The sequence below is a fragment of the Quercus suber genome, unplaced genomic scaffold (assembly GCF_002906115.3).
Source record: "Quercus suber isolate HL8 unplaced genomic scaffold, Cork oak 2.0 scaffold_28, whole genome shotgun sequence".
Lineage (NCBI taxonomy): Eukaryota > Viridiplantae > Streptophyta > Magnoliopsida > Fagales > Fagaceae > Quercus > Quercus suber.
In genome coordinates this window covers 816,156-830,040 of record NW_027069493.1, presented here as the reverse complement: position 1 = coordinate 830,040, position 13,885 = coordinate 816,156, and positions in this window count along the sequence as shown.

The window sequence follows — 13,885 nt, the reverse complement described above, 5'->3', positions numbered from 1 at the left end:
TGTTTGGGATATGATGAACAATAGCAAAAAGAAGATAGATGAAACTAATTGCATCCCAAAAAAAGTCAGGATTGGCTTTCTTTAGTGACAGCCATGACAATGATATGGCTCCATGAAAGAGAGAGAGAGAGAGAGGAGGGGTCAACTCTAGAGGCTTGTAACTATCATGCTTTATGGTTATGTTTTTGAAATATGCTATATTAATCCTAGCAAGTATTTAGAAACCTAAAGAAAGCTTTTACAGCTAAGTAAATCTTAACACTAAACTAATCAATATAGTTAAAGTGTAAATGACTAACCAATTTTCACACAAACTAACTACACTACACAAGACATGACAATATAGTAAAGTAAAGGAAATAAAGGGAAAGCAAGCAAATCACACTAAACACCAAGATGTGTTTAGGAAGAGGAAAACCCGACTCCCTGGTGTAAAATCCTCTCCCCCCGACCACCCGTCGGAAATCTCCAATAGGCAAGATAGTTACAGTACATTAGGACACTGAGAAACCTTCAAGTCCAAATGCTTACATGTACTTAAGCCCTCCAAGCTCTAGCTAGCAACTGATTGCTCTGAGTCCCTTCTCTTCCTAGCTTACTCAAGACCCTCCATTGAAGCACCAATGGAAACACCATCAATAAAGATTGGATTTGAATGTGGTTACTTAAGTTTCCATAGTCTTTCTCTCACTCACAAGGTTTATGTTTACGTGTAAGGAAGGTGTTTACAATATCTCAATCAATACAATGAAGGAGATGAAAAAGAGAGGTTGGATTGGTTTTTCTCAAAATAAAAAGCTCTCTCTCTCTCTTCATACACTTGATCTTAGCCAAAAGGCTGAGAAAGGTATCTCTCTCTTCATACACAATGATAGGCTTCTCTTGGATTTCTCTTATGTATTTTCTAGGGTTTGTCTCACCCTTATTTGAAGTCTTTGCCATGCCTCACGGCTGTGTGTGCACTAGCAAATATACATTAGATAGGTGTAGTCAGAAATGCAGAGTAAAAAGATTATGCAAGTCACGACCAAAGGTCACATAGTGGTCCCAAGGTACATGTATGCACCCTCATCCAGACCACCTGCCATGTGGAGCTCGCGGGCCACCAAAGTCGCCTTCTAGTCGCCTCTAGGTTGCGAGATCTTTAGTTGATGCAGCTTTCCAAGATTGAGGGAGAGACTCAAGTACATCTACCCCAAATTACATTAAAGCCCAAGAAAAATACATCAAACATAAAATGCAATAATACAACTTGATGAGGATCAACTAAGGATAACTCGTCCTTGGATGTCGTCCATGGCCAGACCAAATCCAAAGAAAACAATCTACAACACTCGTCCTTTAACAATGAAGTGATCCAATCCAGAGTTCCTTCATAGACAACTAGGCATATGGACGAGTATATATATATATATATATATATGCATAGACGATTGAACTATACTTGGATAAATCCTACGAAGAATTTCTAAGAATTCCACATAATAATACCTCAACACATTGCTCTCACTACGTGGAAGAGACTCCTCATATACCCCATTTTCTCCGCTAACTATCATATCATCCATGATGATAGTAGATCCAAATAAGTAGACCCACGGCTAGCTCTCTATAAAAGGAACAAATCCCATTCACCCGAGGTAAGTTCTAATTATTCACTATTTTCCATCCTTGTGTCCTAGAGAGAAAACTGACTTAACTGTCAGAGGGTCCTTGGCCAGGTCATACCGATCACCTTTGATAGTTTTTTCTTTCTTTTCAAGATTTATAGCCATCACCATGGCCCGAAGCATTCCAGCCTACTGATTTTCGTGTACCTTCAGTTGGCACCGTATGTGGGGAGAGAAAAAAAAAAGTTTCTAAGTGTTAACTTCTTTTCTCTTTCCATGACAAAAAGGCCACATGGTTAGGACTAGGTCAATGGCCACCAATCCAGGACACCAAGAGAGTGGAAACGCCTCCAGTCACCCAAATTGTGTGCCACCACCTCCTATGACCATCCAGCAACAGTTACAGTCCATGGCAGCAGCAATGGCGGAACTAACACAACAAAACCAAGAGTTAACTAGAGAAGTTAATAGACAACGTTATCAACAATATGGTAGAGAACAAGGTCAAAATGTAGAGAACGAAGGGGCTGATAATAATGTTGAAGTAGACCAGTCCAGAGGCACTATCACTTGTAGAGTACAACACTTGGAGAGGAAGATGGACCAGATGAAAAGAGCCATGGAAGAGATGAAGGATTCCATGAGGAGAGCAAACCATGTGGATGATCTCATCCACATGATTGATTCCCCCTTTATTGCGTCCATCACAAGTTATCCTTTCCGTCCAAGTTCAAGATGCTTACCTTGGATTCATTTGATGGGATGCGTGACCTTTGTGATCACATTGTCACTTTCAAAACAACCATGCATCTTCAAGGTGTTCCAGATGAAATCATGTGTAGATTCTTTCCTACCACCTTGAAAGGCCCAGTTAGAGTATGGTTCAATAAACTGCCACCAAATAACATAACTTCATTTCAGGAGTTAAGTTGTTCATCAACAACTTTGTTAGGAGACCAAGGCAAAAATGCTCCTCGTCCAGCCTGTTGAACATAGAACAAGGAGAAAATGAAAGCCTACATACTTTTATTAGTCGTTTTAATAGAGAAGCTCTATTGGTGGAAGAGATGGATGACAAGATCCTCTTGGCAGCTTTCTACAATGGAGTTAGTTCAAACCTATTCATTCATAAGCTATACAACCAAGAGCCTCAAACGATAGCTGAATTGGTACATTCGGCACAAAGTTTCATGAATGCAAAATATACAATTATTGCCAAGAAGAAGAAGAAAGGTGAACGATTGGAGAATGGTTATATACACCATCCAAAATAAGGTTCTCGTCCAAAGAAAGCCAAAGTAGGGGAGAAAAGGTATCGCGAAGGTAAGAAAGCAAGGTCATCTTCAAGATGATATTTTAACTATACTCCCTTGAATACTCCACTTGATCAAGTATTAATGCAAATCAAAGACGATCCATCCTTGAAATGGCTCGAGAGGATGAAAGGAGATCCTAGTAAGCGAAACAAAAGCAAATACTGTCATTTTCATCGTGACCATGAACATGATACAGACGAATGCTATGACTTGAAACAGCAAATTGAAGCTTTTATTAAGCAAGGAAATTTGAAGAATTTTCTTGGGCAAAACCACAAGGACAAGAAATAGCCAATGAAAGGCAAAGAACCAGCACGCCCACCACTCAGAGAAATAAGGATCATTGTAGGAGGTACATCAACAGGAAGCTCGTACAAAGCAAAGAAGACCTACATCAAAGAAGTCCAAAATGTTCAAATACCTAGACGACCACCGAGGATGATCAAAGAAGACGAACCCACCATTACTTTTACAAACAAAGATGCAAGACGGCTACACCATCCTCATGATGATGTGATTGTCATTACTTTGACGATTGCAAATTATACAACTAGAAGGGTGTTAATAGATAATAGGAGTTCAACAAACATCTTCTACTATCCAGCCTTTCAGCAAATAAGGATTAAAAAAGAATTACTTCGTCCAATAAATGTGCCATTGATCGGGTTTATAGGAATGAAAGTTCTACCAGTAGACACTATCTCTCTACAAGTTGTGGTTAGCTCTTATCCACAACAAATCAATAAGGAAGTAAATTTCCTTGTTGTAGATTGTTCATCTTTATATAATGCTATTATTGAACGACCAACTTTAAACAGTTAGAAAGCTGCGACGTCCACTTACCATTTATCTGTTAAGTTTTCAACGGAGTATGGTATTGGGGAAGTACAAGGAGATCAATTAGAAGCTAGAGAATGTTGCTTAGCAATGATGGCCATGGACGGGCAAATGCAAACAATGAGCATCGAAGAAAGAAGAACATTGGCGGAGCCAATTGAGGTATTGGAAGATACACCATTGGGCGAGTCCAACTCAAAGAAGTTTACCATGGTTGGAACAAGTATAGGGGAGAAGACAAAGCAGGAGCTCGTTGGGTTCCTTAAGCAGAGTACAGATGTTTTTGCTTGGAGCCATGAAGACATGCCTGTGATTGACCCCCGTGTAATTACTCATCATCTAAATGTGTCCTCGTTCTACAAGCCTATTCGTCAAAAGAAGAGGGTGTTTGCCCTAGAACAAGATAATGCCATCAAGGAAGAGGTCCATAAGTTAGTCACTGCGGAGTTCACACGCGAAGTTTATTACCCTGATTGGCTAGATAATGTAGTGATGGTTAAAAAGGCTAATTGCAAATGGAGGATGTGCGTGGACTTTACAGATTTAAACAAGGTCTGCCCAAAAGATAGCTATCCTCTTCCACGCATTGATCAGTTGGTAGATTCAACGGCTGGACACTAGTTGTTAAGTTTCATGGATGCATTCTCAGGGTACAACCAGATTAAGATGGACGAGATAGATCAGGAGAAAACATCTTTCATTACAAGCTAAGGTTTGTTTTGTTATAAAGTGATGCTATTTAGTTTGAAGAATGCTGGCGCTACCTACTAGCGGCTAGTTAACCATATATTTCGTCCATAAATTGGGCGAAACGTTGAAGTATATGTGGATGACATGTTGATAAAGAGCGTGGAGGAGGTGCAACATTTGAACAACCTTTAAGAAACCTTTGACACACTTAGGGGATACAAGATGAAGTTGAATCCAAGCAAATGTACCTTTGGAGTTGCATTAGGGAAATTTCTTGGTTTCATAGTTTCCCGAAGAGGAGAGAAAGGTACAGAAACCTGTCTACTACACCAGTAAAGGTTTAAGGGGAGCAGAAGAATGATATCCACCCATGGAAAAGCTTATATTTTCATTAGTGACAGCAACAAGGAAGGCTAGGCCTTATTTTCAAGCTTATGTAATCAACGCCTTTACAAACCACTCGTTAAAAAAGGCCATGAATAAGCTAGAGGCCGCTGGACAACTGATCCAGTGGGCAGTAGAACTTAGTAAGTTTGATGTGCGATACAAACCAAGAGAAGTGATAAAAGCTTAGGTCCTAGTAGATTTTATTATTGAATTCACTCTTGCTAGTAGTAAGCAAGATGATGACTAAGGGGCAGACTCTGTCCTCGTCCAGGGAGATTCATAGTTAATAATGAGTTAAATAAATGGAACATGTGAAGCTAAGGAGGAACAAATGAAGAAGTACTTGAGCAAAGTCAAGCAGTGCATTAAAGGCTTCACAACCGCTCAATTTTAGCAGATACCAAGGGAGGATAATATGGAAGCTAACGTTCTAGCTAAGACGGCATCTGCAAATGAAGTGATGAGTGATCAAATCAAAATTCAGTACATCCCAAGTATTGACATTTCAGAAGTACATCAGATAGATGAAGTATTCAATTGGACCACTCCAATCGTCTTTTATCTTAAAGACGGACTCCCCTCGGAGGATAAGGAAGAAGCAAGGAAGTTAAACGTAAGAGCAACGAGGTTTGTCCTTATGGACGAGGTGTTATACAAGAGGGGTTTTTCTCAACCCTACTTAAGGTGTTTGAATCCAGACAAGTCTCTTTATGTCCTGAGAGATGTCCATGAAGGGGCTTGTGGAAACCATTCAGGGGCCAGTTCCCTCGTCTACAAGACGGTCTGTGCAGGGTATTACTGGTCGTCTATGCAAGCAGATGCTAAAGTTTATGTTAAAGCATGTGATAAGTGTCAAAGGCATAGTAACATACCTAGGCAACCATCAAAGTATCTTACTCCAATGGTGGCCTTTTAGCCTTTTGCCTAATGGAGATTTGACATTCTTGGTTCCTTTCCCATGGGGTCGAGACAAATGAAGTTTTTAATAATAGGGATTGATTATTTTACAAAATGGGTGGAAACGAAGCTCGTGGCGAGAATCACTAAGCAAAATGTTAGAAACTTTGTCTGGAAGAACATAATATGCCGCTTCAAAATTCCTAGAGTACTCATCTCAAACAATGGACGCCAATTTGATAATGCACCCTTCAGAGACTTTTGTGAGTAATTGGGGATCATAAAATCATTATTCCTCACCCTCCCACCCACAAACCAATGGACAAGTTGAAGTTGCAAACAGATCCTTGTTGAAAATTATCAAGACCCGGCTTGAGGGAGTGACAGGGATATGGTCGAACGAACTACTCAGCGTCCTTTGGGCATACAGGATGACGATAAGGACTCCAACTAGAGAGACTCCTTTTAAGTTGGCATATGGAAGTGACGCGGTCATACCTACGGAGGTTGGTTTAACTAACTACAGGGTGGCTCACTACAACAACGAAGAGAATGAAAAACAGTTTTGTCTAAGCCTTGACCTTATGGACGAGGTAAAGATGGATGCAGAACGAAGGATGGCTCGTTACAAAAACTTAATGTACAAGTATCATGATGCACTAGTGAAGCCAAGACAGTTCAACATCAGATATCTCATCTTAAAGAAGGTGAACCTGGCTACAAAGGATCCTGCTCATGGAAAGTTAGGGCCTAACTGGGAAGGACCATACAGAGTCATCAATTCCAAAAGACAAGGTTCATACTACTTGGAAGCCTTAGATGAATGAAAGCTGGAGCACCCATGGCATGTGGAGCACTTAAGGAAGTACTACCAGTAAAGAAGACTCATCAAGAAGGTCAACACAAACGAGCGTGAAGATTGTTAGAGATTTCTAGTTTATCTGTTATCTTTTAGCACTTATGTTTTTCAACAGTATTTTATGTTTTCTAGCATTTGAATTCCCTAAAAAGCACTAGCTACTAGCATGTGCTATGGATGATGTCATGAACAAAGTCCTTGTATATAAAGTAATTTGAATTCCCTAAAAAGGACTAAGTACTAGCATAGACAATGTCTTTGAACTGCTATGTACTAAGTTCTCTAATGTTTGTGGACGATGTTATGTACAACTATTGTATATAAAGTTGCTTGAATTTTCTAATTTAAGTGTTATGAAATTAACGTCCACGACAAATTAAAGACGTATAAAATCTCTGGACACAAAGATATATAGTCATAAACCATCCTTAAACGAGGAAAAGTAAATTGTGATAAAACCTAAGGCAATAATGATAAGAGTAAAGCGAAGGAACAAACCTCCCAATACACTCGTCCAAAAAATTAAGGACGAAGAAAAGCATGCATGCGCCACTTTTTATTGGCAACAAGTCCAACCTACCAAATAATCCAAGCTATAGATAAAAAGAATAACAAAGTTAAGCCTAAACAAGGCAATTGTATCAAGATTCATCTTTAAACATGGACAAACCAAATGTACTTAGATAAATATAAAGTAGTCCAAAACAACAGACCCTTTCTTAAAAAAAACAAAAAAAAAAAAAAAAAAAAAAAAAAAAAAAAAACAAACAAACAAACAAACAACAAGGAAATAGATAAAATGGAAATCATTTCATGGGGATAAATCCCTGGGGCATCGCCACCAAACTTAGAGTCGTCTTTAGCAAGGAAAGGAGTGGAAGCATCGTCTTCAACATTCAGATCTTTTGAACTTGTCTGAAGCAAGGAAATTTTAGCTGCAATACGAAGCTTGATAGAATCGAAGTTCATCTCAAGGAACAACTCAAGAGCATTCATACTAAAATCTTCAAAGCCCACTGCATAATTCTTGTCCAGAAGATCAGTGAACGCTTTGGACGACTTGAATTCTTTGATCACTTTGTCTTTGTCTTGGCTCGAGAATGATTTGAGCTCTTCGTTTTGCTTCTATAGATGATCCAGACGAGTGTCCTTTTCCACTATATCTATCTTTAATTTCTCTTACAAATTCTTCAACTCCTCTACCTTAGCCTCAAGCTTCATCCTTTCCCCCATCCTACGGCCTAACTCCTTCTCCGTATTACAAATTTTTGCCTCCAATCTAACCTTTTCATGGTCCAACTCAAAAGCTTGTTTGGACGCTGCCATAAACTTTGACATAACCTATATAAAAAGGATTGGATGTAAGGTAAGTAGACAAATACATCAATTTATGGGTGATTCAAAATGAAGAAAATACCTTGTAGAGATCATGAATTGTGGAATGATCAAAGTCCTTCACAGACATGTCATAGCACACATCAATGTACTTTTCAGTCATAGCTTGTTGGAACCTTTCCCAGGCAAGATCTTTGTTCTCAATGAGGCTCATAGGAGCACTTCTAGGAGGTTTGGATAGGGCAATTTCAGGAGGATTAGATGAATCTAAATCAAAGATTTGTTAGACGGTTGCTTAGTAGGGGCAGGAAGGACGACCAAACTAGGCTTGACAAAACCAGATTTAGACAACTTATGCTTCACCTTCTTATGACCTCGACGGCTTGGAAGATTCCCCATGTCATTCGTCTTGGACAGGGTCTTCCTTTTATTCCCACTACTGGACGAGGCTGGGAATGAGTCCCTTCTTGCATAGTTTCCTCATTTGCCAAACCCTTCCCTTTGTTTTCTTTCATGGTTGCCATTCCTGCAAAGAAGGAAGATGTTAGAGTTTGGATGAAACAAGTAATGAAAATGCAAAGGAGAAAACTTACGTCTTCAATTAGTAAGCTTATGAGCAAGCGCCTCTTCAGTAGGTTCAGGGCCAAGTCCCTAACTTGCAAGATTGCAAAGTGTCACTAGGCAATGAAACATCCTGTCTGCGTAAGAACGAGCTCTCTAGACACAGTCTAAATAAAATTTAGACAAGACCGGTTGTTTTACAGCTACAAAAAAAAAAAAAAAAAAAAAAAAAAAAAAAAAAAAAAAAAAAAGTTAGACGAGTACAACAATAAAAGTGAAAATGAGTAGTGAAAAAGGGACATACCCTCAGGACAAACATTCGACATCTCACCAGTATAGGGAAGAAATGAATTCTTGCCTACCTCAACAGGGTTTCTTGCCCAAAACCCGAAGACGAAGAAAAACTCTGTCTTCCACTTCCTATCAAACGTAGGGATGGACTTCACCAATCTACAATTTGAACCCCTAACTGAGAATTGGTAAAAACCTAGGAATTGACTAATCTCAGAAGGCTTGTAACAATAAAGGAACTCGTCCATAGTAAGAGGACAGTTCCCATCAAATACTTCCCTCCACAAAACTTGTATAGAGACGATAAGCCTCCATGCGTTGGGATTAAGCTGGTTAATTCCTAAACTTAATCTAGAGAGTATTTATTTGGCAAAAGCGTTAAGAGGCAACCTAAGTCCTCCAAGAAGATAAGCCTCATAGATACCTACCCCAAAACGAAAATGGCTACAACATTCACCACGGACGGCCAATCGAGGATTAAGGTCGTCTAGGATCTGGTACTAACTCCTAAGGGAAATAAGTTTTTTCTTATCAGTCTTTGAAGGAATGCCTACTGCACAGCTATACAAAGTCTCTTCTTCACTTGAAGAAGGAGACAAGTGGACACTGGTGGATGTGCCAGTAAGTGACCCAGAAGCCATCCTCGTCCTCATCGCCTCTTGGAAAACATCTAAAGGGACTTCAGGAACCCCAGACATGTATTGCTCGTTTGTGGCGTTTCCCACACTACTACTGTTACTACTGCTATTAGTGCTACTACCACTAGGGCTACTATCATGATACTCGCCTATCTCCCTATCATTGCTATTGCTAGACAAGACACTACAATTTCAAACATTTTGAAAACTGAATAAAAGCCTAAAAGACGAGAAAAAAAAGGATACCCTGCTCTAAACTATGATGACTTAAGACAGAAACTCCTAGACGAGGCGATGGACGACAAAGGTTAAAGGAGAAAATATGAGAAATGTGAGTAGGTAGGAAAGGAATTCCATTATTTATAAGCGACAGACCCAGTCACTGAAACGACGCAACCAACTAAATAAAGCCACATGGCACTTACCTTGAAGAACGAAATGAAATTATGAACAAACCTCACGATTATGCCACGTGTCAACATTTAAAAAAAAATTCTCAAATCGCCATAATGACAGACAACACAAGGACGAGGGGGCAACTGATGGGGATCAACTAAGGTTAACCTGTCCTTGGATGTTGTCCATGGCCAGACCACGTCCAAAGAAAACAATCTACAGCACTCGTCCTTTAACAATGAAGTGATCTAGTCCAGAATTCCTTCATAGACAACTAGATGTATGGATGAGTATATATATATATATATGCATAGACGACTGAACTATACTTGGATAAATCCTACGAAGAATTTTCCAAGAATTCCACATAATTACACCATGACACATTGCTCTCACTACGTGGAAGAAACTCCTCAGACTTCACTCCATATACCCTATTTTCTCCACTAACTGCCCATATCATCCATGATGATAGTGGATCCAAGCAAGCAGACCCATGACTAGCTCTTTATAAAAGGAACAAATCACATTCACTCAAGGTAAGTTCTAATTATTCACTATTTTTCATACTTGTGTCTTAGAGAGAAAACTGACTTAACCGTCGAAGGGTTCGTGACTGGGTCACATGGGTCACCTTTCATAGTTCTTTCTTTCTTTTCAGGATTTATAGCCATCACCATAGCTCGAAGCATTTCTGCCTACTGATTTTTGTATATCATCACAACTTTTGTAACTGAATAAAGCCAACAATAAAAATACTTCTCATGTTTAGAAAAGGAATAAACAAATACAACATCATTTCAAAAAAAAAAAAAAAAAACCAAAACAAGTGCAACGAAGACTCAAAATAAGGTCTTCTTAGAAAAGATACAGACATTAATACCACAGAGCTTTTGCTAATTGGTTTGGTTAGTGTTGGGTGAAAAGGCCTAACGTCTATAGCAGACCCTAATGTGACGTTTGGTACAGGGTAATGTTTTAGGACTTCTAGGAATGTTTAAAGATTCCCATGTTTGGTTGCAAATCATGCTAGGGAATCAAATGCCAGGGAAATCTAGATTCCCCCTTTAAACCCCTCTCAGTAGGAATGTGGATTCCCTTAATGTGGCGTTTAGTACAGGGTAATATTTTAGGATTCCTAGCAATGTTTAAAGATTCCTATGTTTGGTTGCAAATCATGATAGGGAATTAGATACCAAGGGAATTTGGACTCCCCCCTTAAACCCCTCTCAGTAGGAATGTGGAAACTTGGTAGTTCACATTCAAATCTAAGGATAGAATGGGAAAAATAAATAATTCATTTAAGATTCTTGAGAATAAACCAAACATAGAAATAGCTACACATTCCTAGGAATCTGGATGCCAAGAGTAATGTGAAATCCCCCGTACCAAACGCCACATTAAAACAGGTGGGAATCCAGATTCCCAAGCTTAAAGGAAATTGTATTTTTTATAAATTGACAAATTTAACCATTTTTTTTAAATGACTTGGTAGTTCACATTCAAATCTAAGAATAGAATGGGAAAAATAAATAATTCATTTAAGATTCCTGGGAATAAACCAAATATAGGAATAGTTACATTCTTAGGAATGTGATTCCTAGGAATCACAATACTAAGAATCTGGATGCTAGGAGTAATGTGGATTCCTCCGTACCAAACGCCACATAAACTCATCCCCCCTGCCCCCCACCCAAAAAAAAAAACCCGTACAAATTGGTATAGGAGAAAAATCGACCAAAATCGGAAATCTTGGTCGGGTTTTGTCAATTAGTTCAATCGATCGACCTTTTTTTTTTTTTAATAAAAAAAAAAAAATTGAATACCCCTAGTTTTTCTTTCTCTTGGAGGTAGAGACTCCATAGAAACAGTCTCATTCTTTGGAGGTAATTACTCTCTCCAAGAAGTCACAAGTCGATTATTCAATTACCAGTACCAAGCAATCATTAATCTCTCATGCAAACCCTCATCTATAGGAAACCCTAATCTCATCTCCTAGTTCATTTCACATAAAGATCGAACTTCCATTGATCACACACCAAAATCACCTTAGCCTAAGACCTACCTGAAGGCTGAAACTATAAGGTCAATAATCAATAAGCAAGCCTAATCCATAAATGTGTTCGTTACAATGTAACGAGTCCATTTCAATGCACATGGTTCTCTATCCCAAGCCACTGTTAGAAGAAGGTGCACCACTATTTAAACCGGTGTTTGTGAAAAAAATTCGATCAAACTTGCTGTCATTGATGCTCTTGGGGGTGGTAAAGTCAGGTATTAATTTTGATTAGAGAATTGGTCATGATCAAGAAAACTAGAGCAAATAAAATGGCTAATTACCTAGCCATCCTTCAGAATTGTGTGTGTCTTTTCTGTCATCTGTAGGTTGTAGACTTGTAGACGTGTAGACGTGTAGTTTGAGTGAAGGCAAAGTGATTACTGAGCATTTTGTAACTACCAAAGTATGAGAGGTTGTAGTTGTATAGTTGTTTTCATTCTACTAATGCATTTTTTAGATGAACACTTTTTTGTTGCTTGTTTTCTAAGTTTCTAATTATAGTTTACTTGCGTAAACAGAGATAGCAACAATTGAAAATTGAAGAATTTTAACAAGAGTCAACAATACTATTGAGTGTTTTATACTTTTTAAGTCTTGTGAGAATATGCTTGTAAGGAAATTGATTCATTTGAATGGAAAGTGGAGGGTATGAAATTTGATTTGAAACATTCATTTCGATAAAATTATACGATCTATCAAATTACCCAAGAAAGTTACAATGTAAACTTCCTTAAAAGGATTAAATAGTCATTGGCTTAAATCATTATTCTTTTCACATGTACAGAGACACATTTATTTGACTCTTGTCCCACATCATGTGTTTTTTAATAATAATAAAAAAAGCAAATGCCTGAGAATGTTAAACATGCCATATTCAACCCTTAGAAAATTTGTATAAATGGTATGACTGAGAAATGTTAGGCTTTAAAGTCCATAACAATGGAGTACAAAAGAGACAAATGTCGTGCATTTCAAACTTGCATAAGATAACAGTTCTTTACTTTCTGTTTTTCTTTATGCTGGAAATTATTGATCCTTTAATTAGTTTAAAAAGTAAATCTGAGGGTCGAGTTCAATCTCACAGCAGCTTATAGCTACAAGAATGGAAAATTCTCAGGATTTTCACTAGATTTTGTTATTCATATAGTAAGAAGTGTCTGGCAACAATCAAGTTGAATTATTTATATTTGTTTCATTCGGACTTGGCTTTAAAGCCATATATTTAGAGAGAATGGTTAGATTTTCTGTTAGGATATATTATAGTGTTGGCCAATTCCATGTCAAATTTTCATATAATCAAATCATTCAATTTCATTGTATTCTGTATTTTTTGGGTATTCAATTTGTATTTGAGTTAGTGAGGTGGAGTGTGCAAGTGTTGAAGTGGAAGCTGAAGTCTGTAGAATTTCATACCTCTAAAACTAGGTCTACGAGGTGAATTGGAGATATGAGTTTTAGATTTGAAAATTAATTGGACAATGGTTTCCCCCCCACCCCCCATTTCACCTCTCACCTCACACGTATGAAAATGTAAGAACCTAAGAGGATATAGATATTTTTCTCTAATCTGTTTCAGCCCATGCCCTCACTATATATAATCTCATTTCCCATAAATTTCAAAGAGAGAAAAACACCTAATTCCCATATATGAAGAGCTAAAACCCTAAAGCTTAAAAGTCCTCATTCTCTCTACCTTCTCCCTCTTAAATTGCCACATTTTATGAGAGGAGATTAAATCCATCACACATAGTTCTTGGTGTTGTCTAGTTCTTGGGAATCATTGGAGCAATTCCAAATCTCTAAGGGGCCTTAGAGTGATCAAGGAGACTAGATCATGCAATCGGTGGGTTAACTTGTAGATATGAGTGCTAGAATACAGAAAGGACCTGTGGATTCGGTTGCTAGCAAGAGTTTGGAAGGCTCAAATACAATTTTGCTATATAGCTTACGGGGTTTTGACTTTGAAAGTGAATTGTACTGCAACTATCTATTATAGTGGTCGGTTTTGT